Here is a 25,025-nt window from a genome sequence, read left to right as displayed (position 1 = left end):
AAAAAGTGCAAAGCAAAGAGGAAATACATAGAGAATAAACTAGAAAGTGTTAGGAAGTGCATGAAAAATTTAGACTTGGCCTAAAAAAGTGGTTGTACCCTGTAGATAATAATTCAATATCTAAGGTCATAGGTATGGCTAAGAAAAAAAATCAAAACTGGAAAATCAAAGTGGTATCCTTATTCTCATTCTAGTACTGTATCAGCCTAAAAGTGCCATAATCTTAAGTGGAATGGCTTGCAAAAGGAAAAAAAAAATACTCTCTCTTAGAGGCTTAAATCCGAATGGCTCCTCCTTAGAAGGATTCTGAACAAGGGAAATGATTATGCTTAAGACTAGACATTCATGAGAAATTTAGCCAAAGAAAATCATAAACTTGAGGCACATTTAAACAACTCTTCCTTAATCAAACATGGGCCCTGATGTAGCAGAGTCAAAATATAGTCGGCTCTGGGCATCAGTCCGGAATCCTGGAGGAATCCCTGCGTGAGCGAGGAGGCCCACTCTCTCTTTCAATGGCTGCGACGCAGCGAGCACAACTGAGGAATCAGAAGCCATTGCCTCATTTGGAAAGATACTCCCACACACCAGAGAGGGGGAAAGAGCAAGCTGGGGTCAAACACATCTGAGTTTTCTCAGAAGAAAAGTGATGTCTACAAAGCTCTCCTGAAAAGTCTAATCAACCCTCTTGCTCGTTGTCACGATCATCTTCTAGCATGATAAAGCAGGTGCTGATGAAATTCGAGGGACTTAGACCTACTCAGTTTCTATGTTCTATTCCTCATGCCCTCTGATCTTGCCATCATTTCATGTCCTAAGTTCCTGGTTGTCCAGTGACCTGTTGGCAATCCCTGTATATCATAGCTCTCTTGCCTTCCTACTATTCTCTCATAGGCATCTACTTTTGACTCAGCCAAACTCCTAGACTCAGTCCTATTTTCCACATTTCCCACACTCAGCATGTTGCCTGGTTGCATTTAAGAACAAACCCTGTTGGAAAGTGTTACTGCTTCTAAAGAATGGATTGGTCATTCTAGGGGAACATCTCTTGGAAAATTTCAACACCAGGACAGGATGGTTCCCAGGGAAGAACCTATTGCTCCTGGGTAGTTGCAGAAATCTACTCTAATTAAATATGCATTTGAATAATGCCTTACTTTGGGGGAATACAGTGGATTCTCCCATGTACTTTCTCTTTTTAAATGGCATTCAATACTAGCAGTATTATAAGGTACTTGGAAAACCACTAATCTTGTTTAACAGACAAATGAGTTATACCAAAGTTAATATCTGACCATAGCTCAAAAAACAAGGGAATTACACAACCTGGGCAAAGACCCAGTTTTGTGACTTCTAGTCCATGGCTCTTCACAACAACATAGTAGCTCCTGTGAAGCTTCCCTGCCAGTAGTTATAGAACAGACAGTGGATCTCAGTGCATACATTTTTATGACTATTGACAATCTAAAGCAAATAAAGTTGCATGTTTTACTGTGGTATCTCAAAGACTTGAACATTTTTTGGTGCATTTCCCCTCCCACTTTAATGAAAGTGCCCCCCCTGCAACACATCCTGCATATCCTGAGAATTAGTGACACCCTGTCCAATAAAAACAGAATGTTACTCATCCCAATTACTCAGCAAGGAGATCATCCCCAAGCAGGGTGCTATGACCCCTCCTAGAGTCAATTAGGAAATCTACTTATACCAAATAGTGGTTTGGAGAAATCCTTTTTTTGCTTCTAAGGCTAGTTTTCCCCTAAAGTGAAAGGACAGTCTGGTTCATACAGATGGTTACATATATTGAAAACTAGTGTTCTTTTTAAAATAGTAGTTTATGACATAATTAGAATAATGGCCTCTTTTACTTTGTTTCTTTCCCTTAATATTTATAGACAAGCAACCTCCCTGCTTAGTACTCTGTGGTTTTTCAGGCTGTGTATTTCCAATTCAATTGATCTTTCTCACAGTCTGGTTTACTCATGCATTTTATCATTTTGATAGGGGTTCTCTGCATTCCTCTGATTTCTTTATATTTTCCCCAAAGCACGGCATCAAGAATTAGATGCGGTAATGTTTGGGGATAGCTACAGTTAACTAAGACATCCTTCAGGCAGCTGGAACTAATTTAGCCTAATAGCCTGCAAATCTCATGATACATAAAACCTAAAGTTTTCCATTTTTCTTTTTTGTTTGTGCTAATAATGTAAGACTGATTTCAAGGACACACTCTTGGAGCTAAAGTAAATGCTCATAGTCTTAAGTTTTGACACTTGATTTTTTAAAAATAATGACCTACTCATTATTAACTTAAAAGATAAATCATTTTCATATGCACACATTTTTAATGGCCAGAATGGGTAGAACTTAATATAGTTCTAAGATTTCAAAATTCATTAAGAAGTTTCTAGCAGCTAGAATTGTGCCTAGCAGTCATAAACTAATAAAGCTATTCAAATGAATCGATGAGAAGAACAGACGAATAATTTTTCATTCATTCAATCAACAAATATTGAGGATTCATGGTGTTCTAGGTACTATTCTGGACGCTGGGGGATACAACAAGGTACAAAACAAAATTTCCTGATCTTGGAGCTCATGTTCTAGTGGAATGAAAAAGAAAAACAAAAAAACAGTAAGTTCATCACATTAAAAATTCTAAGAGAAAAATAAAAGAGGGTCAACAGGATGGAATATATATGTGCAATTTTAAATAATATGGCCAGGGCAGGTCTCCGTGAGAGGGTGACTGGAAGAAGGTGAGAAAGGGAGCTCTGTGTCCACCTGGGAGGAGAGATTCAGGTTCAGGGGGCAGCCAGTTCAAAGGCCCTGTGTTGAAAGTGCAGCAGAAGGCCACTGTGGCAAAAATGGAGAGACTATGAGAAAATGGGAGAAAGATGGAATGAGGGGTGAGTCTTTGTAGACAATAACAGTGTTTTGGCAACTCTTCTAAGTGAAATAGAAAAACCCAGGAAGAGTCTGATGGACCAGGTATCCTTTTCTAGGATTATCCACCAGATTGGGAGACATGATCTCTGTAGGCCTAAGAAAATATATTAGAGGGGGAAGAGACACACTGAACCCTAGAATTTGATCCTTGTAAGCAACCTTACAGGCTAAGGTTATATACAGTTCAAGTCTACTATATTGTAGGTGAGGAAGTGGCTTAGAGAAAAGTTATGATTTATGGGAGATTGTATAGTGATAATTGTTTTGTTCTTATACCCAGTACTGGATCTTGCTATGAAGAGTCATGGAGAGAAAGTTCTGGGTGTTTACTTAATTTGTTTTAAGGTACTTCATTTGTTTTAAGGCTGAACACATGGGTGGCCTGACACATCTGTTTCATATCTGTATTCTAACCCATGTCCAAAAGAGAGAAGTTAATCTAGAGATTATTAATCCATGATCTCTTAAGCAAAGGGGGCACTATACCTTGCACCTAAAGTTTGGGTTCCTATTGCAGCTCAATTTTTAAGTCTTGATCTATAGCTTATTAATTGTTCATACAATGCAGGTGGCTTGACCTCCCCAAGGCTGAGTCCCCTCACCTGTAAAACAGGGGCATTGCATGCCCACAGCAAACAGTGGAGATAAACTCCATAGCAAACAGGCACGTAGCAGAAGCCCTGTCTGCACACAGCTGACAAGCATAAGCCACTAGAGGTCACTATTCTCCCAGGAGAGGAAGGCCACAAACCGACAAGAAGGGAAGATCTTCCAGCTGTCACTAGTCCCAACTCTGCAAACTATCTCTATCACCATGAAAAGGCAAAACTACAGGCAGACAAAGATCACAGAGACAACACCTGAGAAGGAGACAGACCTAACCAGTCCTCCTGAAAAAGAATTCAAAATAAAAATCATGAACATGCTGACAGAGATGCAGAGAAAAATGCAAGAGCAATGGGATGAGAAGCAGAGAAAAATGCAAGAGCAATGAGATGAAGTCTGGAGGGAGATCACAGATGTCAGGAAGGAGATCACAGAAGTGAAACAATCCCTGGAAGGATTTGTAAGCAGAATGGATAAGATGCAAGAGGCCATGGAAGGAATAGAAACCAGAGAACAGGAATGTATAGAAGCTGACATAGAGAGAGATAAAAGGATCTCCAGGAATGAAACAACACTAAGAGAACTATGTGACCAATCCAAAAGGAATAATATTCGTAATATAGGGGTACCAGAAGAAGAAGAAAGAGGAAAAAGGATGGAAAGTATCTTGGAAGAAATAATTGCTGAAAACTTCCCCAAACTGGGGGAGGAAATAATCGAACAGACCATGGAATTACACAGAACCCCCAACAGAAAGAATCCAAGGAGGACAACACCAAGACACATAATAATTAAAATGGCAAGGATCAGGGACAAGGAAAGAGTTTTAAAGGCAGTTAGAGAGAAAAAGGTCACCTATAAAGGAAAACCCATCAGGCTGACATCAGACTTCTCGACAGAAACCCTACAGGCCAGAAGAGAATGGCATGATATATTTAATGCAATGAAACAGAAGGGACTTGAACCAAGGATACTGTATCCAGCACGACTATCATTTAAACATGATGGTGGGATTAAACAATTTCCAGACAAGCAAAAGCTGAGGGAATTTGCTTCCCATAAACCACCTCTACAGGGCGTCTTACAGGGACTGCTCTAGACAGGAGCACTCCTAAAAAGAGCACAGAACAAAACACACAACATATGAAGAATGGAGGAGGAGGAATAAGAAGGGAGAGAAGAAAAGAATCTCCAGATAGTGTATATAACAGCTCAATAAGTGAGCTAAGTTAGGCAGTAAGATACTAAAGAAGCTAACCTTGAACCTTTGGTAACCACGAATCTAAAGCCTGCAATGGCAATAAGTACATATCTCTCAATAGTCACCCTAAATGTAAATGGACTTAATGCACCAATCAAAAGACACAGAGTAATACAATGGATAAAAAAGCAAGACCCATCTATATGCTGCTTACAAGAAACTCACCTTAAATCCAAAGAAAAGCACAGACTAAAAGTCACGGGATCGAAAAACATATTTCAGGCAAACAACAGTGAGAAGAAAGCAGGGGTTGCAGTACTAATATCAGACAAAATAGACTTCAAAACAAAGAAAGTAATAAGAGATAAAGAAGGACACTACATAATGAGAAATGGCTCAGTCCAACAAGAGGATTTAACGATTCTAAATATATATGCACCCAATACAGGAGCACCAGCATATGTGAAACAAATACTAACAGAACTAAAGAGGGAAATAGACTGCAATGCATTCATTGTAGGAGACTTCAACACACCACTCACCCCAAAGGATAGATCCACCAGGCAGAAAATAAGTAAGGACACACAGGCACTGAACAACACACTAGAACAGATGGACCTAATAGACATCTATAGAACTCTACATCCAAAAGCAACAGGATATACATTCTTCTCAAGTGCACATGGAACATTCTCCAGAATAGACCACATATTAACTCACAAAAAGAGCCTCAGTAAATTCCAAAATATTGAAATTCTACCAACCAATTTTTCAGACCACAAAGGTATAAAAGTAGAAATAAATTCCACAAAGAAAACAAAAAGGCTCACAAACACATGGAGGCTAACAACATGCTACTAAATAATCAATGGATCAATGAACAAATAAAAATAGAGAGCAAGGAATATATGGAAACAAATGACAACAACAACACAAAGCCGCAACTTCTGTGGGACGCAGCAAAAGCAGTCTTAAGAGGAAAGTATATAGCAATCCAGGCACACTTGAAGAAGGAAGATCAATCCCAAATGAATAGTCTAACATCACAATTATCGAAACTGGAAAAAGAAGAACAAATGAGGCCCAAAGTCAGCAGAAGGAGGGACATAATAAAGATCAGAGAAGAAATAAACAAAATTGAGAAGAATAAAACAATAGCAAAAAACAACGAAACCAAGAGCTGGTTCTTTGAGAAAATAAACAAAATAGATAAGCCTCTAGCCAAAGTTATTAAGAGAAAAAGAGAATCAACACAAATCAACATAATCAGAAATGAGAATGGAAAAATCACTATAGACTCCACAGAAATACAAAGAATTATTAAAGACTACTATGAAAACCTATATGCCAACAAGCTGGAAAACCTAGAAGAAATGCACAACTTCTTAGAAAAATACAACCTCCCAAGACTGACCAAGGAAGAAACACAAAAGTTAAACAAACCAATTACAAGCAAAGAAATTGAAACGGTAATCAAAAAACTACCCAAGAACAAAACCCCGGGGCTGGACGGATTTACATCAGAATTTTATCAGACACACAGAGAAGACATAATACCCATTCTCCTTAAAGTGTTCCAAAAAATAGAAGAAGAGGGAATACTCCCAAACTCATTCTATGAAGCCAACATTACCCTAATACCAAAACCAGGCAAAGACCCCACCAAAAAAGAAAATTACAGACCAATATCCCTGATGAATGTAGATGCAAAAATACTCAATAAAATATTAGCAAACAGAATTCAACAGTATATCAAAAGAATCATACACCATGACCAAGTGGGATTCATCCAGGGATGCAAGGATGGTACAACATTCGAAAATCCATCAACATCATCCACCACATCAACAAAAAGAAAGACAAAAACCACATGATCATCTCCATAGATGCTGAAAAAGCATTTGACAAAATTCAACATCCATTCATGATAAAAACTCTCAGCAAAATGGGAATAGAGGGCAAGTACCTCAACATAATAAAGGCCATATATGATAAACCCGCAGCCAACATCATACTGAACAGCAAGAAGCTGAAAGCATTTCCTCTGAGATCGGGAACCAGACAGGGATGCCCACTCTCCCCACTGTTATTTAACATAGTACTGGAGGTCCTAGCCACGGCAATCAGACAAAACAAAGAAATACAAGGAATCCGGATTTGTAAAGAAGAAGTTAAACTGTCACTATTTGCAGATGATATGATACTGTACATAAAAAACCCTAAAGACTCCTCTCCAAAACTAGTAGAACTGATATCGGAATACAGCAAAGTTGCAGGATACAAAATTAACACACAGAAATCTGTAGCTTTCCTATACACTAACAATGAACCAATAGAAAGAGAAATCAGGAAAACAATTCCATTCACCATTGCATCAAAAAGAATAAAATACCTAGGAATAAACCTAACCAAAGAAGTGAAAGACTTATACTCTGAAAACTACAAGTCACTCTTAAGAGAAATTAAAGGGGACACTAATAAATGGAAACTCATCCCATGCTCATGGCTAGGAAGAATTAATATCGTCAAAATGGCCATCATGCCCAAAGCAATATACAGATTTGATGCAATCCCTCTCAAATTACCAGCAACATTCTTCAATGAATTGGAGCAAATAATTCAAAAATTCATATGGATATACCAAAGATCCCGAATAGCCAAAGCAATCCTGAAAAAGAAGAATAAAGTAGGGGGGATCTCACTCCCCAACTTCAAGCTCTACTACAAAGCCATAGTAATCAAGACAATTTGGTACTGGCACAAGAACAGAGCCACAGACCAGTGGAACAGATTAGAGACTCCAGAAATTAACCCAAACATATATGGTCAATTAATATTTGATAAAGGAGCCATGGACATACAATGGCAAAATGACAGTCTCTTCAACAGATGGTGCTGGCAAAACTGGACAGCTACATGTAGGAGAATGAAACTGGACCATTGTCTAACCCCATATACAAAGGTAAACTCAAAATGGATCAAAGACCTGAATGTAAGTCATGAAACCATTAAACTCTTGGAAAAAAACATAGGCAAAAACCTCTTAGACATAAACAAGAGTGACCTCTTCATGAACATATTTCCCCGGGGCAAGGAAAACAACAGCAAAAATGAGCAAGTGGGACTACATTAAGCTGACAAGCTTCTGTACAGCCAAAGACACCATCAATAGAACAAAAAGGAACCCTACAGTGTGGGAGAATATATTTGAAAATGACAGATCTGATAAAGGCTTGACGTCCAGAATATATAAAGAGCTCACATGCCTCAACAAACAAAAAACAAATAATCCAATTAAAAAATGGACAGACGAACTGAACAGACAGTTCTCTAAAAAAGAAATACAGATGGCAACAGACACATGAAAAGATGCTTCACATCGCTAATTATCAGAGAAATGCAAATTAAAACCACAATGAGGTATCACCTCACACCAGTAAGGATAGCTGCCATCCAAAAGACAAACAACAACAAATGTTGGCAAGGCTGTGGAGAAAGGGGAACCCTCCTACACTGCTGGTGGGAATGTAAATTAGTTCAACCATTCTGGAAAGCAGTATGGAGGTTCATCAAAATGCTCAAAACAGACCTACCATTTGACCCAGGAATTCCACTCCTAGGAATTTACCCTAAGAATGCAGCAATCAAGTTTGAGAAAGACAGATGCACCCCTATGTTTATCACTGCACTATTTACAATAGCCAAGAATTGGAAGCAACCTAAATGTCCATCGGTAGATGAATGGATAAAGAAGATGTGGTACATATACACAATGGAATACTACTCAGCCATAAGAAGTGGAAAAATCCAACCATTTGCAGCAACATGGATGGAGCTGGAGAGTATTATGCTCAGTGAAATAAGCCAAGCAGAGAAAGAGAAATACCAAATGATTTCACTCATCTGAGGAGTATAAGAACAAAGGAAAAACTGAAGGAACAAAACAGCAGCGGAATTACAGAACCCAAAAATGGACTAACAGGTACCAAAGGGAAAGGAACTGGGGAGGATGGGTTGGCAGGGAGGGATAAGGAGGGGGAAGAAGAAGGGGGGTATTAAGATTAGCATGCATAGTGGGGGAGGGAGAAAGGGGAGGGTGGGCTGTACAACACAGAGAGGACAAGTAGTGATTCTACAGCATTTTGCTAATCTGATGGACAGCAACCGTGATGTGGTTTTTAGGGGGGACCTAATATTGAGGAGAGCATAGTAAACATAGTATTCTTCATGTAAGTGTAGATTAAAGATTAAAAAAAAAAGAAAGAAAGAAAAGCGGGATTACTCCTTGATAGGATAAAACTATTGGTAAATCAAAGATCAACGCATGCTTTAAATATCCTTAATGTTGATCACTTAAAGGGTGTCAGATGATCAGCTATGGAGGTACTCTTTTCTGTTAATATTCCTTTCTTTTAATAAAAAAAAAAAAAGCAGTTCCTGTGTGCTGACCTCCAATGAGTTCCATACAGTGGTATAGAGGGCATGTCAAAGTGTGGGCAAAGTGTCTGTTTCTGTGCAGAAGATCAAGGCCTAGCTTGGCTACCCAGAAAATGAACTAAGATACGATATGAGGATGAACTTCCGGCATCAGCACTCTCTGGAGTACTTGTGCCAGGGGATGAGCATCAAAAAGCCTCCACAGGATCCAGACGATGCTGCAGTTGTGGCTGCATCCACCCCACCATTTCCCGGACTTGCCATTGGAATGAGGAGGGAGATGTCTAGGCTGGCATGTGCATACAGTGAGACAACGAATTTGACCGAATCTGTACTGTTGGAACTCAAGCAGGAGTTGGGAGGGGTGCAAGTTGTAGCACTCCAAAATCATATGACTATAGACTACCTACGGTTAAAAGAACATATGGGATGTGAACAGATCCCAGAAATGGGTTGCTTTAATTTGTCTGATTTCTCTCAGACAGTTCCAGTACAGTTGGACAATATCCATCATATCACAGACAAATTTTCACAAATGCCTAGGGTGCCTAAATGGTTTTCTTGGCTTCACTGGAGATGGATGGTAATTATGGATTTGCTTTGTTTATGTCACCGTATTCCTATTATGTTAATATGTGAGTGCAAGTTAGTTAGTAGTTTAAAACCTATACATGCTTAAGGTACTCTCCAAGAAGATATGTCAAAGAAATAATCAATCCTCCCATGTTTTCTTCCATATGCTACCTCTATAGCTTTTCTTCTTCCTTCCTAATTACAACCCTTAAATAGAATTCATGCCTCATATCGAATTTACCGAGTATCATAATTCCTCCAGGTGGTAAACATACCTCGAGACAAGTGCTGGGCATAGAAGCCACAGGGCATAAATCTGCAAAGAAGTAAAAAGCTAACCTTTTCAAACAATATGGCTTCTCTCTCACTTACCAACTTTACATTTCCCTGTATGGCCCCAGAAGATGACTGGTTAGCCAGAGACGGATAAGATTCCTCAAGGGAGGAACAACCTAAGACAGGCACAGTCACAGGGGGGCCATCAGGTGAGAAATTGGGGATCAACAGAGGTGAGGCTCAGAACCTCACCCCCCCTGTTTTGGGAGAAATCTTCTGCATCCGTGGATGTTTTGCTGCCCTTGTCTAGCTTGGATTAATACTTAGTCCATAGGCACACACCTGATCATCTACATTTGCCCTCTTACAACACTAAACTATGTTTTCTACCTTTATCTTGCATCTACCTACCACTTCAGCATTTTATTAAAAATAAAAATAATAATAATAATAAAGGGAGAAATGTGGGATCCACATATAAATCAAGTATACAAATCAAACAAATATTCATATTTGACCTGATTGTTTATAGTTCATAATGCATGATCAAAACTGAAAGTTTCTGTGAGGAATGCCCTTGTACTGTTCACCATGTAAGAATTTATTCACTATGTAAGAATTCGTTCACCACGTAAGAACTTTTTCGTTATGGTTCAGAAGATTGGAGACTGACAAGAATTAGGCTTGAGATGGATTAATGATTGTGCATTGAGCATTGACCCCCCTATACAGAATTTTTTGTTAACAACCATTTGATCAATAAATATGAGAGATGCCCTCTCAAAAATAAAAAAAACAAAAAAAACAGGGGCATTGATAGTAGCTACTTCATGATTCTTATGAACTTAGAATAAGTTAGAAGTCAACAATCTCATCTAAGTTTCTGATATGTTATTTTATTATTTTTAAATATAGGCCAGCTAAATAAACATTGATTGACACCTACATATTTCAGGCACCTGGGGATACATTTGAATAGTCATCATCTCTACCCTCCGAGGAGCCAAACCAGTGAAAAAATTGTCATAGCTCAGGATTGAAATACACTATCTAAATAGTAATGAAAAGCTACACAGAATTCAGTGGGAGTGCAAAGAGAGAGAGGATACCTAATTTGTATATTACTACATCTAATACACTGTATAAAATAAAGTGGGAATTAGAAAAATTAAAGGTGTAGAAAGTGGAGTTTGTAATGTGCCCGTGAGAAATGGACCATTTCCTGTTTTGGAGAGTGGTAATTGAGCTAAGCCATGAGTTGCTGATAGCATTAATGCACTTGGAGTTAAGGAGAGTAATTCAAGGTGAGAAAGTGAATTAGCATACCTAAGTAAGAAAATAAAAGTCTTATAAAAAAAAGTTTCAACTACCAAAAATGCAGATTTCAACAACTTGCCTCAAATATGCTTACTCAATTGGCTTAGACTGGTACCAAAGAATCTACCTTCTTAACAAAGCATCACCAAGATTGATACTGGTGATCCATAAAATTTTGTTTAGGAGAAATGAAACTATAATCTAGAATCTTTGAAGGGATTTTTGTGAAAGTAGGTTGAGTTTGATTTGTGGGAAGCTTTCTAGCAACTTTAATGAAAGGTAATACTTAGGTAATTAACATTAAAAAAAGACAGTGAAGTGATAAATAGGAGAGAAAATAATTGAAGGCACTGTTGACACTCTAACTAGAAAGTAGAAATTTAAAAAAATAATCACCGTGAATCAGGGCTAACACCGTTCCTTCACACCATCAGCATCACTCAAAACGGTAGTGTTCCACTGGGACACTGATGGTGCTTTTGTTTCTTGCAGGAAGATGTTCTGTGTCTTGAAGCCTGATGTGTCATGTGGCAGTTGCTATGGTAACCAGTTTAAGGACTGTCATTGAGTTACCAAGTAAATAGTCTTGTAAGGCAGATATTATAGCTGACATGTAAATTAAGGCTGCCCCATCTCTGTGAGCTTCTGTATTCTTAATTCCCTTGCTTTCCATATTTAAGAGAGAATTCCTTTCTCTTCCAAAAATCTCCCTTTCTTAACTAACAGAGCATCATTTGAATGTACAGCTGACATTCCCTGTTTCTTATTTCAGGATTCCGTACCTGGGCATTAATTTTCCAACACTACTCTGACCTGACAATAGTAGATAATTAAGATGGTTTAAACAAGCCAAGTAAAAATTATTTTTGGTGGTCACGATGGGCAAATTGTAGTTACTGCTGTCGAAATCGTGTAGGTCAAAGTTTCTATGCTTTATGGTGCTGATCTCCATAACCGCCATTGTAAGTATTTATTAAAGCATTTATGTAAACTCCAAACTGCTGTCTGACAGGTGTCTTGGTTCTACCTCCAAAAACTCTTTGAGCTCCGATTGGTATATGCGTGGGTAACTCTCTTTCTGAGCAAGCACTTTAATTTTATTAAAGAATGACCACAGTTGCACTTCACTCCCTAAATAGTGAAGTGGGTCTTCTTTTATTTAAAATTGTGCTTGTGCTTCACAACAATGTTAATATCAAAATTATTGATATTTAGCTTCAGTGTGAGGCTCAGCTGCAATGATTTGTGGAAGAGTACATGATTCATGCAAACCATCTTTTTTTTTTCTACGGTCTTTAATTTCTACTTCTAAATCGGGTCATACATTTAGAAAACATTGTATGTTTGCATTTTCTATAGAAGTGGTTTCACAGCCCTACCATAAAAATTTAATATTTTTCTTCTTCTCAAAGGTTGCTATAAGAAAGACATGAAAATCAATTTATTTCTTCATAGAACTAAAATATACAAACCAAGATGGTATATTCTCCCCTTACATAAATCCCCATGAATGGTTTTTGGATTCTTTTGCATAATGACTGAAATAAATTTAGCAGTATATAGATATGGACATTTTTTCTTATTAGTTCATGAGAAGTTCATAACCTTTCACAGTTCTTTTTGCTGTGGTCCCTTTTCATGGCCACTAGAAAGTTAACAGCTTAGTCATATAAGGAGCTAAGTAAATCTAATGGATTGTTTCAGGCTCTTTCTTTCATTATTTGGGATAATTATCTCACCTCTACCAGTTAAAATTATGTTTCGCTGTGAGAAGCAGAGATTCATGAAGTGGTTAAACAAAAAGTAGCCAAACTCCCCTTACGGAAGAATCAGGAGGAGGCAGTTCAGGCGGCATGATGCTTCCTAGATAATATCGGAGCCCCGGGCCCCTTCTGCTCGGTCTCAGTTCAAGTCTTTCATAATCCCATGGTTCATAGATAGATGTTCACCATCTGGCTCCAACTGTCCTGCGTATGTTCTGGGAAGAAGGTAGTGAGAGATGGAAAGGTAAAAGTTATATTTAAGCTGATTCAGTCTCAGTTTTTATAATGCTTTCCCAGAAGTTTCATCTAGAAAATTCCACTTCTATTCCATAGTCATGATGCCATAGTCACTTCTGCCTGCAGGGAGACCTGGGAAATGGAGCCGGGTACACTGTCCCACACCACTTCTAGGTTTCATCAGAAAGATACACAAAGGGAATGGCTATAGGGCAGGCAACTGGGCTGTCTACCTCATCACCCTTCATTCCTTGATTCATATTTTTCCATCCTGATTTTACTAGTTTTAACTTTGTCCTTTTTATTTTCCTCAAATCTGTTTGAAGCAGGTGATACCTAAAAATAAATAATACTTTACTGAATAATAGCACTAATAGCTCATGTGTGCTTAAGAACTGTGCTAAATATGTTACCCAAATGTACTCATTATTTCAGAAGCATGATGAGGGGGGTTCTATCTTTATCTTCATTTTACCAGTGAATACACGATATATAAAAAAGAGTTTCAATAGCTTGCTGAGGTCACCCAATTCATACTGGGGAAATACGGGTTTTTAACTCTTATATTTCTTTACTGACAGGCTCATCTGTTTATTAGTTTATATATTCTCCCATTCTAGGTATCAAGGAGTTGATCCATAGCCTCTTACAGCTTTGCCTAATGAAGGGAATTTTTGGTTTTGTTTTTTCTCCCACCAAAGCTGAGACAGACAAAAACTCTCCAGCATTCCTTTTACCTTTCTCTCACATTACTCTCTATCCATCCTGCACTTAGCTCTGGGTATCAGGGGGAAGAGAGGCAGAATTGGGGATACCATACTGTCATTCAGAATATTTGGATCAATGTCTGGTAGCCCATCATGTTTGTAATTGTTTAACATCTAACATCCCACCATGTTGGAAACTCTGAGAGCAGTGATGTTTGTATTTGACACAGTTTTGGTCCCAGCTCTACATACCTAACTAGCATTTATTTCATGCGTTCCTTCATTTAACAAATTGTTATTAAACAGTTCTTAGGTTCCCAGCACTGTCTTAGGAGCTGGTGTCACAGCAGTGAAAAAAGTCTGTAGCCTCATGAAGTTTATTATCTGCTGTGTGGATGAGGGAATGGTAGGGTAAAAAAAAAAAAAACCAAAAACGGTGGGTATATAATATTTCAGATGTTATAATAATAAGGAGAAAAAGAAGGAAGGGAAGCTAGAGGAGGTGTTGGGATGAGGAATGGAGAAGATGGCTAAGTTTCCTCACTGTTACGGTGACATTTTATGAGAGATACAAGGACATAAAGGAGCAAGCTAGGTGGACATCTGAGAAGAACATCCCAAGAAAAGGGAGCAGTAGGTGCAAAGGCCCCATGGGGGGAGTATGTGAGGGTGTTCAATGAACAGAAGATAGAGAGAATATTATCAAGGACGATATTGATAAGACCAGGTAACAGTGCCAGTGCAGAACTTTGGATAAGGAAGAAATCCAATTTCAAGGTTTCTATTTCTAATTCAAGCCTTCATACAGCCTCCTAATCTTATCTTAGAAATAAATGAAAATGGTGCAAAATCTAAGAAGCAAATGGAAAGAAAACAGTGACTACAGATCTACCTTTCAGCTTTGTGTCCTCAGGCAGTCATTGCCTTCCTCACGAGAAGCACCATCTTTTGCTAGAAGGACAACATTTTCTACATGATTATGACATAGCAGAAGAGACTCACCATATTAGAGGCTTTACGTGAGCTCATTATCTGAATAAATCCTTTACAACAACCCTGCAGAGTAAAGCAGTTTCATCTCTCTCTTACAGCTGGATTCAGGGAGATTGTAGCTGAACATCACAAAAAATTCTAGCCAGCAATATATAACAATGTCACAGGTTGAACATCTTGAAAATTAAATATTCCCCAAATGATGACTGTGTTCTGTGGGGTAATTTTTAGAAAAATTAAATTTAGAACATAAAACATACACATTGGTTTTTGTTGCTATTATTTTTTAATTAGGAATAGCCAAACAACAAAAAGTTTTATTAGGAAGACATAGACAGCATGGAAATACAGAACAGTGTGAAGAAGCATAATAAAATGTAAAATTATGAAGAACATCGAGATGGAGGTCATAATGTACTCATGAAAATCTATGCCCTAGAGTTGAATATGATGCAATGAAATCACCAACTGATGCACTGATTCATTCACTCGTCATTCAGTACATACCTACGGAGCATCTGTGTATCAGACAGTATTCTAAGATGTAGAGGTGCACAGTATATACAAGAGATAAAGTCTTTCCCTTAAGGAGCATACATTTAGAAAAGTAAATCACAAACACATATAGAACCAGATATTGTTCAGCATCGGTTTTCTATTAAAAACAAGTAAGGTGAATGGATAAAGATTGATGAGAGGTTTTTTTTTTTAATAGAGTAGCCAGAATACACCTTTCTGCAAAAATAACCTTTGAGAAGAGACCTGAGTCAGTATAAGGGCAAGCTATATGATTTTCAGGGGAACACTGCTCATGCAGAGAGAACACCAATTACCTAGGTCTCTAGGCAGAGACACGTTAGGCATAGTATGTGAGAGGCTGGAGTCCAACTGGTCTTTATCTCCATTTAACTTTATCTGTATCTACATCAGGTTTGGGGGAAGATCTAAATCATGAGGGGAGAAATAAATTCAGGTTTTTAATATGTTGCTATAGTTCTAACTTCAGATTATATTGAGCAAAGTATACTTTATTGCCATTTATTAAATTTCATTATTTATATAACTAGTTTTTTTCTCTGTGAATACATGATTTCAAATATTTATTAAATATATGCTGTTTTTCAGGCACTGGCTATTTGCACTTTTGTTAATTCTTGTATTCAGATAGAACCTAAACATGCATTCAGCTCTGAAGGGGGTTGAATAAAGAGAGTGAAAGATTCCATCTAAATCTTTAAGAAACTCCACTAGTAGGCAGAACATTTACACATGTAACTACCATATAAGACAGAGATTATGTGAATCATCCAAATAAGGATGTATCTGTATAGACTCCAACAATACCAAAGTGTTCCTGGAAGAGAAGGGATTTAAGCTTTTGTATATTTGGCCTACTTTCCTACATTGTTTTCAGTCTTCTAACACAATTTATAGTCAATTTTCATTTACACCAGTCGGCACATAGATTAGTGGCTTTTTTGAGAAGTGAATTTTAAGAGAGAAGTGGGGAAAAGACTGACAATTTAACAAGGCATATTTCAAATTTGTGATTTCTTAAGTTTACTTGCTTACTAAGTCACAATCTACAATCATTTAGCAAAGTATAGAAATAAAATTTGACAATTTTTTCCTTGTGCTATCTGAAACCTCCATCATAATAATATGAATATATAGCGAATGAAATAAAGGAAAGCCTTTCTCTAGTCTCACATCTGAGCTGAAACAAAGAACAAAACCTTTGTTTAGCTTATCATTTTGCATATATAAAATAATATACAGCTATTGAAGAAAAAATACTGGGATAGCTAAAGAAGTCCTACTGCCCCGTCAGTGTTGCAATCAGGAAATAATAATTAACATAATGTATTTTCTCCCAGGCTTTGATCTTTATGTAATGCATTTTACATATGAGTTTCCTGTAACTCAAACTGTGTGCAAAATTCTGTTTCCTAATGTTATCATTTAAATGTAAGATGTGCAGTTGTGCCTTATTGCAATTTTCAGAACTAAAATTTTTAAGGGGAGGTAACTAGGTGATATTTAATGTTAAGACTTTTCTAGCTTTTTTGGTAGTATTATAAATAATACTGATACTAAAACTTTTTTTTTCTTCTAAGAACAAAATCCCATGCTGTCTTTTCTATGATTCTTTCTTTGACTTTTTCAGATAAAAGGGATGGCTATTTCACTTGAACTTCTGTAACCTTCTTTAGGTTATTTGTATATATGAATTACTTCTACTAGGAATAAAAAAAAATCTTTAAAATACTTTTTATTTCCTTAACATATTTAGCACATTCTTAGCATATTCCAAGTATTCTTTACATATTTGTTAAATAAATGTCTAAACGAAGAGCAGTTAAGATATAAAATGATTTTTCTTTTATTTAGCTTTTATTCCCAAGACTTGTTGTCAACATAGTCACTTGTTTTGACAATTGCCCAGGAGATTATTTTTTTCCTTTGGGTTAAATGCAGAGTTGTTGAAATTCAAACATAAACTCATTCAATAAAGGCTCTTAAAATTGGCAGAAATATTGACTTAACTGAACATTAGCCTTGGCAAAATTAATTTGACCTGGAACTCAAAACTCAATTCACAAAATTGTTAATTGTTCTTACTTGACTGTGTATCCTGGCATTTGGTCCTTCACCATGACATGCATATATATGTATGTATATATATATATATATATATATATAGTCAATCTCATGTCTTTCTAATATTATTTAAACTTTAGCTCTGAATTACACAACAATATAATTCGCAAGTTAAATATTTTATATATTTTAGTTATTTAAAATATGCTAACAGATATCAAGGAATGAGGATGGATATATAAATAAATATATATAAATATATATACACACACACACACATATATATGTATATTATCATTACTAAAATATTTTTATTTTTATTATGCAGTCAGCTATTTCCAAAGTGCAGATGGTAGCCTTGAACACAGGCTTTTGGAAGTCTCATTCCTGCCTTAAAGCTGTGGTTCTCAGCCAGATATGGTTTGCCACCCTGCACACCCCCTTCACATGCCCAGCTACTCTTTCCCAGGTCATTTATAAATGTCTGGGACACTTTTGGATGTCATGTATGGTGAGGTATGGGTACACTAATATCTAGTGGTTAGGGGTCAGAGACGCTGCTCAGTGTCCTACAGGGCCCAGGACAGCCCACACAACAGTTATCTGCTCTAATACATCAGCATCGCTGAGGCTGGGAAACGCTGTCCTAAAAGATCTCACAGTCTCAGGGTAGGATGCAGGCACTTTATTATATGATGGTATTGAGATTATAGTAAATTCCAAGGAACATCTTTCTGGCAGGGATTAAAAGGATGATACTGTTAAATTTCCCTGGAAGAGACTGAGGTTTGAAAAAGTGATGTTGAGCTGAAGAGGGAAAGAGAGAGCAAGGAGAAATCATCCCTAGGAGGAGACATCGTGCCAGGGAGAGGGAATAGCTGGAAGAAAGTCATAGAAATGTGATATTACAAATTAATTAAGCTGGAGTTCAGTGTGGTGTTAGGGAGCCCTGTGGAGGCTAAGTCTAGACCACTAGTCCAAGGCTCAATGATCAAGATTCAGTTTTGCAAGTTAAAGAATTTGGACTTTTATCCTATGGGCAAAGGAAATCCACTGTAAAGATCCATGGGGCTTAAAAACTATGGATTTACTGTTTTTTAAAAAAGAGTAAAAGGACATCTGGCAGCCAAAAGAACACTAGAAGAGAACAAAAATGATTCAAGGCATGGATGTCAGCTTGACTAAAAACCAAATAGTGCAAATTATAGGTGCTGGGAGGCTACTGTGCCTCATTGGAAGTGGGGTTGGTGGTAGCTGCTGTACAATGATAAATCTAAGGAGGCTAAATGGATGGAATTTTCCTCTCTACTAAATGTGGGAGTAGAGATATCAAAATAGGAATTTTCAAACTTGAGTTACTTATGACTTTGGACATAGGTTAGTTTATTAAAGGAGAACATCTGAAGAGAAAACTGATCCTCTGAAAATACCAACATTTAATTGTCAAGAAGAGGAAGAGAAATTAGATTTGCATCTTTTAACAGACAATTGAAGATATGGGGACAAGAAAGGTGACATAAGGAGATGGAGTATACGGAGCATCTGCTCTGTATTTGCAATTAAGCTGATAGAGAAGAATTCCATTTTCACTCCAAATCAATTAAATTATGAAAGAAATACCTTTAAAACACATAGACAGGGTAAACATCAAGAAAGTAGACTCCTTAGATTCCAGAATGAAGACAACAATACAAGGTAAGATCAATAAAACAGAGGCTCAAAATCTCCCAGTTACTAGACTGGGGAACTGACCTTAAATGCTGGGCCAGAGGAGCCATTCACAAGGAGTCTTGACGTGTAATACTGCAATAACTTTCAGACGGAAAGTTATTCTGTTATGCTATGTCCTTGAAAGCAGGGCAAGGAAAATTCTGACCACTAGCCATGAGTGAAAATGAGAGTCGTTTTTGAAAAACTGGCAGTATGAAACAATTCTAAGCAAACCTGTGAGTTCCAAATTTGTATTATCTGGTATGAGGATGGAGTTGAGAAATTTCACAAAAGTCCTCGTATAAACTCACTGAAGCCAGTGAGAGCAGTGAAGAATGGAGTACGGACTGGCCCCCAAGGGGATTACTACAAACTGGGTCTCATGGAATACCCCTGTGCCAGTCAGCTTGGGCTGCCAGGACAGAATAGCATAGACTGGGTGGCTTAAATAACAGAAATATATTTTCTCACAATTCTGGAGTTTAGAAGTCCAAAATCAAGGCATCGGGAGGTAAGGCTTCTCTTCTTGCTTGCACACGGCCACCCTCTCATGGTTTCCTCTGCTTCTTCCTCTTCTTATAAGGACACCAGTCCCTTGGGATTAGGACCCCAACCTTATGACATCATTTAACCTTATTATCTCTTTAAATACCCTATCTCCAAATACAGTCACACTGAGGGTTAAGGCTTCAACATATGACTTTTGAAGAGACCATTCAGTCCATAACAATCTCTGAAAATGACTTAAGATAAAACATTCAATTCACCTATAGAAACTCATAATAACAAGAATACACAACACAGAATTCAGAGGCTAGAGCTGGAGATAGTAGAACAATCCAGATGAAACATTAAAATAAATGTCTAAAAGCTTAAACAGATAAAAGAAAAAAAATACCACAGACATCAGATGCAGAGAAGGACCCCAATCATGAGCTATGGGGAATATGAGATGTATGATTTGGAGACTGTGAGCAAATGCATTGGTAAAGATATAGAAAAGTGTAAATTAGTATTAGTAACTTGGAAATAGATGTGATTAAATTAACATGCAGTATAGGTGTAAGGAAATGAAAATAAGATAACATACTATAGAAAATATATCAGAGAATTTTAGAAGAGGAGGATAGAAGTAAAAGATATGATGGCTCAGAATTTCCTTGGGCTGAAAAAAGATATTAATCTTCAGAATGATTGAGTATGCTACACCCTTGACAGGATGATTAAAAACAAATCTACACCTAGATATATTGCAATGAAACTTCAGAAACCATACAAAAAGAAAAAAAATCTTGAAAGCAATCAAAGATGAAATATCTATTACAATCAAAGGAATGAAATACAGAAGATGTCTCACACTCATGACAGAGACAAGAAGCCTAATTGAATGATAAATTTAAAGGATGGATGAAAAACAATTATCAAACTAGAATTCTAAACTCAAACTGTAATTTGGGTGGATCTACATTTTAAAAATGTTTATAAAAATACTATGAAAATTATTTCAGAGACCCTTATGAAAAAAAATTTAACGAATGAAAATAAGTAAGAGGAAATTGAACCTTGTCCTCCCCAAATAAGGATGAGGAAATACTTCTATAAATGTGTGGGTAAATGGAACGAACTTTGAATTATAAAAAAAATAACATGATGGTGATATTACTAATTCCTTGGTGACTTAAGTCAAGATATTTTATAAGACACACACAAAACACTGAATGTGGTAAATTATAGGAAAAGTTTAGTGTGAACACACTCTGAAGTCCTATTTGGTTTAAGCAGAGATTGCACATGTTGATTATAAACTCTGGAGCATATATATGTTAAAAATTTATCAGTGAACACTAACAGGAAAGAAAAAGATATGTAATATCCAGACAAAAGGAAAAGAAGGAAGGACAAGGAAGACTATTCATTGATCAAAGAGCAGGAAAGTAATTTGGATATCAAGGGTAGAGCTCGACCAGAAGATAATGGTTCTTCCTTGGTGAGGAGAGAGTAAAATCTGGGAGGATCACAAAGTGGGCTTCAACTCTTTCTAACATATAAGTTCTGGAAAAAAAAAATCCAATAAAGCAAAATGTTACTTAAATCTGTGGAGATAGATTTGAATTTGTTATAGCTATTTGGTGTATTTCTTTGTTTGAAATAGTTATACTAACAAGTTAAAAAATATGCATTGGCATCAGATAAAACTCTATTCTTATTCCATGCTTTTACTCAGTATGTAATTTGGGTACTTACTCAGTTTCTTCTACTTTCACTTGATGAATCCGTAAATGTGTACAGTATTACAATATTCCCGATTTTCCAGGCTTGTTTTAACAATGTAAAAAGGATGGCACAGTGCTTGAAGGTAATGTTTGTCCAATATATGGTAACTGGTGGAGATAAAAAGGTGCAACATGCATAAAACCAGAGAGGAGAGTTTTTGGAAAGGGAAAGGTGGTATCATTTGTTTCACATGGAAGCAACTTGTTCAAATTAGTGATATTGACCACTGGATTTAACTCTTACTAGGTCATTGATGACATTTACCTGAGCATTTTGGGGAGATTGGTGAGGGCAGGAGGTGCGGGCATGGACTGAAGATGGGCAAAGGCAGATAAGGAAGTGGTTGCAGTATGTTGTTTGAAACAAGGAAGCAGGAAAAAATCTTGTACTTATTTATAGAAGCAATAGAGAAAGCAGGTGCTTTAAAAATGGGAGACTGAAAATGTGAACTATTTTAGTTAGTTTGGCTGTGGAGGAAAATAGGTCAGTTGAGTGGAGGTAGACAGATGGTTGTGTGTGTGCGCACACATGCACACGTGTGCTGGTCAGGATTTTGGCATATGCACGCACTGAAAGAAGAGGTCTACTTCCAGTAGCAAAAGGAAGGTGAGAATGTAAGAGCAAAGAAAACACACTGATGGGTCAACATCCTAGAAGAGATAGGAGGGGTTGGAATTGGAAGAGTTGCCCTTAAACGAGAGAGAATCCATTGTTCTAAGATTACAAGGAAGTTAAATTTGAATGCTGATAGTGGCGAGTGCCTATGTGTGAGCGCAGGACACAGGAAGTTTATGACTCTTAACTCCAAGTTTGTGAAAAATATGAAGCAACATCCTCCACTGAGGAACAATGTGTATTCTTTTGTTATTGTTTGCATACTTCTCCCCTGTCAAGAATGAGGACTCAGGCATTGCAATATTCTGTGGGGATGTTTCCTATGATGAAAAAGTTGGATTCAAGCCCAATTCTCCTTTAAAGAAGGGTTTTTGTATGTGAACAATCATTGTTGGAGACTTCAAATCACCACATTCATTTCAGAAAGTCACGAAAGGTCCACGGAGGGGAACAATGTGCAAGAGTTACTGGCTAAGCCTTTTGGGAAATAAACAGGAACCAAGACTCGACGTTTCCATGTCCTCTACAAGATCGGCTTTCCAAAAATAGACTCATACAAGCTGTTGAATGTCATGTTTCTATTAGTGCGATGACATAAAATCATTAAAGTACTGCCAGTAGTAAAAGCAGTCATGTCTGGTAATGACACTGCTCTGTGCCCATTCAAAGGAAATTGCATTTTAAATGACACATGGAGAGCAATGTCCTCCTGAGGGGAGCAGCATGGACTGAGGTGTGACTTCACGAGTCATTTATGAAATGTCCTATGTCCTCCTGTGGCATTGCTCCGGTCTTCAAGACCCTACTTCTGCATAGTGGTGTCAGACTGCCTGCAGAGCATGAGTACAGGTCACAGGGAGGTCTCAGTTTTCTTTGAGTCACCTTCTAATTTTAAAAAATATTTCCTATATTTAAGGTAACTGAAATGTCCTAATATCAAGGCTCAGCACCTCCTCCCTTAATCCCCCGAGGTTCTTTGTCTAGACCTCTTCTTACATCCCAGAGCTCACACAAGCAGAACCAGGACAACCTACTGTGTGTCAGGCGTGCTTTCTCACTTCAGCCTCATACAACCCAATGAAGGAGACATTATGGCCATGGACAAATGAATACACTGACAATTCAAAATTGAACTCAACCTTCCTAACATCAATTTGGACTCAAAGTCAGGTCCAAATAAAAGAAAAAAGTGAGATATAAAAGGGACATTGAATCAAGTGTCTCCTTCAAGCTCTGAAACTATGAAATAATGGAAAAGGTCTTTTTGACTTTCTTAGGCATTCAACTATCAACTAGTAAAGATATATTGAGAAACACACATTGTACCTAAGGCTAAAAGAGATTTCTTATGACCCTCTCACCCCCAAACTGGTCCTGGGTCCTCACGTGTGAGAGGTGTAGTTACAGAGCCAGTTAACTCCCTAGAGGACTAGAGCCTCCCTCTTACCAAGATCGTGTGGTACCAGGGCACTAGTCCTGTGCAGTAGAACTGGTTCTCCTCTTGTGGGAGGAAAATAGTCAGAGGTGCAGGTTTGGATTCTACCCAACACCTCCAAGAGGCACAGAGGTTTATCGATAGAGGAAATGGATGATTCCCTTTAGACCTGGCACTTTTTCCATAGAATCTTATTGTAATAGTTGATTAGTTTAATACACTTTACACTTAAGCATCTCATTTTTTTCTACATAATGAGTTTCTTAGGAGTATGTTGATCAAACCAGGACAAAATATGAGGAAGCACATACTATTACAGATAAAAGAACCTCATGTGGGAAGAGTTCACGTGGTAGAGGTCTATGCTCTGTAGTTTCTCATCAGTCTCAGAGGGCTGCACACAAGGATCTAGCAAATGTAAGCACTGGTATCCAGGAAACTTATGAGAAATGAATTAGGAGAGCAATAGCCTATCTCCAGGCATGATTAAGAGCTGGAATCTCTCAGCTTTGTGAATAGCATAGTTTTAGCTCCAAGTCCTATTCTGCCAAGTTGGACCACCACAGCAGAGAGAACACAATCCTCTTCCCTGACAGGTTGGTGTGCTAGTGTGTCAGCCTTAAAATATCATCAGAGTTCCAGCTCTTTGAACTATCTGAACATGGCTGAATCTGCTGCCTCAGCATTTTACCAGAATTGATTGCTTAAGCATTTTGCTGTAGCTGATCTGCAGGAAGCCAGCTCCTTTTTTGGAAGACTGGAATGTAAGGGATAAATTTTGGACAAACCTGTTCTTCTCAGTATTGGCCTGATTTGTCTTCTCATCTCACCATGGTGGTTAGTACAGTGTATTGCAATATGTAACTGTTGAATAAAGGAAATGATACATAGATGAGTGAATGAATAAATTAGTAATTGTAGAGGAAAAAAGAGTAATCACTTTGGCTATTATTCCCTAGCACCCCCTCTCCCTTCTCCTTTTCAAAAGGTGCAAGTAGATGCCTAGGAACTAATTACAAGTCTGCTGCCCAGCAGAAGCATAGCTCTCTTCTTTGTAATACATCTCTCCTCTCTAATCTTAGACTCAGAGTCACTCAGGCATCAAATAGTTGCTACCTCATCAATACTGAAGTCATGGACTCTACAATAAGGGCTTTTAATGGCTATTGCTGAAAGCCCTCAAGTTTATTTTTTAGGTCCTCTTAAGATGTGGTAAATCTCCCTTATTTTACTAAAAATTCCTTGGGATTAAATCCAAAACTTTAATAATAGCTAGCATTTTTGTTCACTGTGTGCGGGAGCTGTGATAAACACTTGACATAGATTATCTC

This window comes from Manis javanica, chromosome 11 (assembly GCF_040802235.1).
Source record: "Manis javanica isolate MJ-LG chromosome 11, MJ_LKY, whole genome shotgun sequence".
In the NCBI taxonomy this organism is placed as follows: Eukaryota; Metazoa; Chordata; class Mammalia; order Pholidota; family Manidae; genus Manis; species Manis javanica.
The sequence above is the reverse complement of the archived record's forward strand: the minus strand, read 5'-3'. Positions refer to the sequence as shown.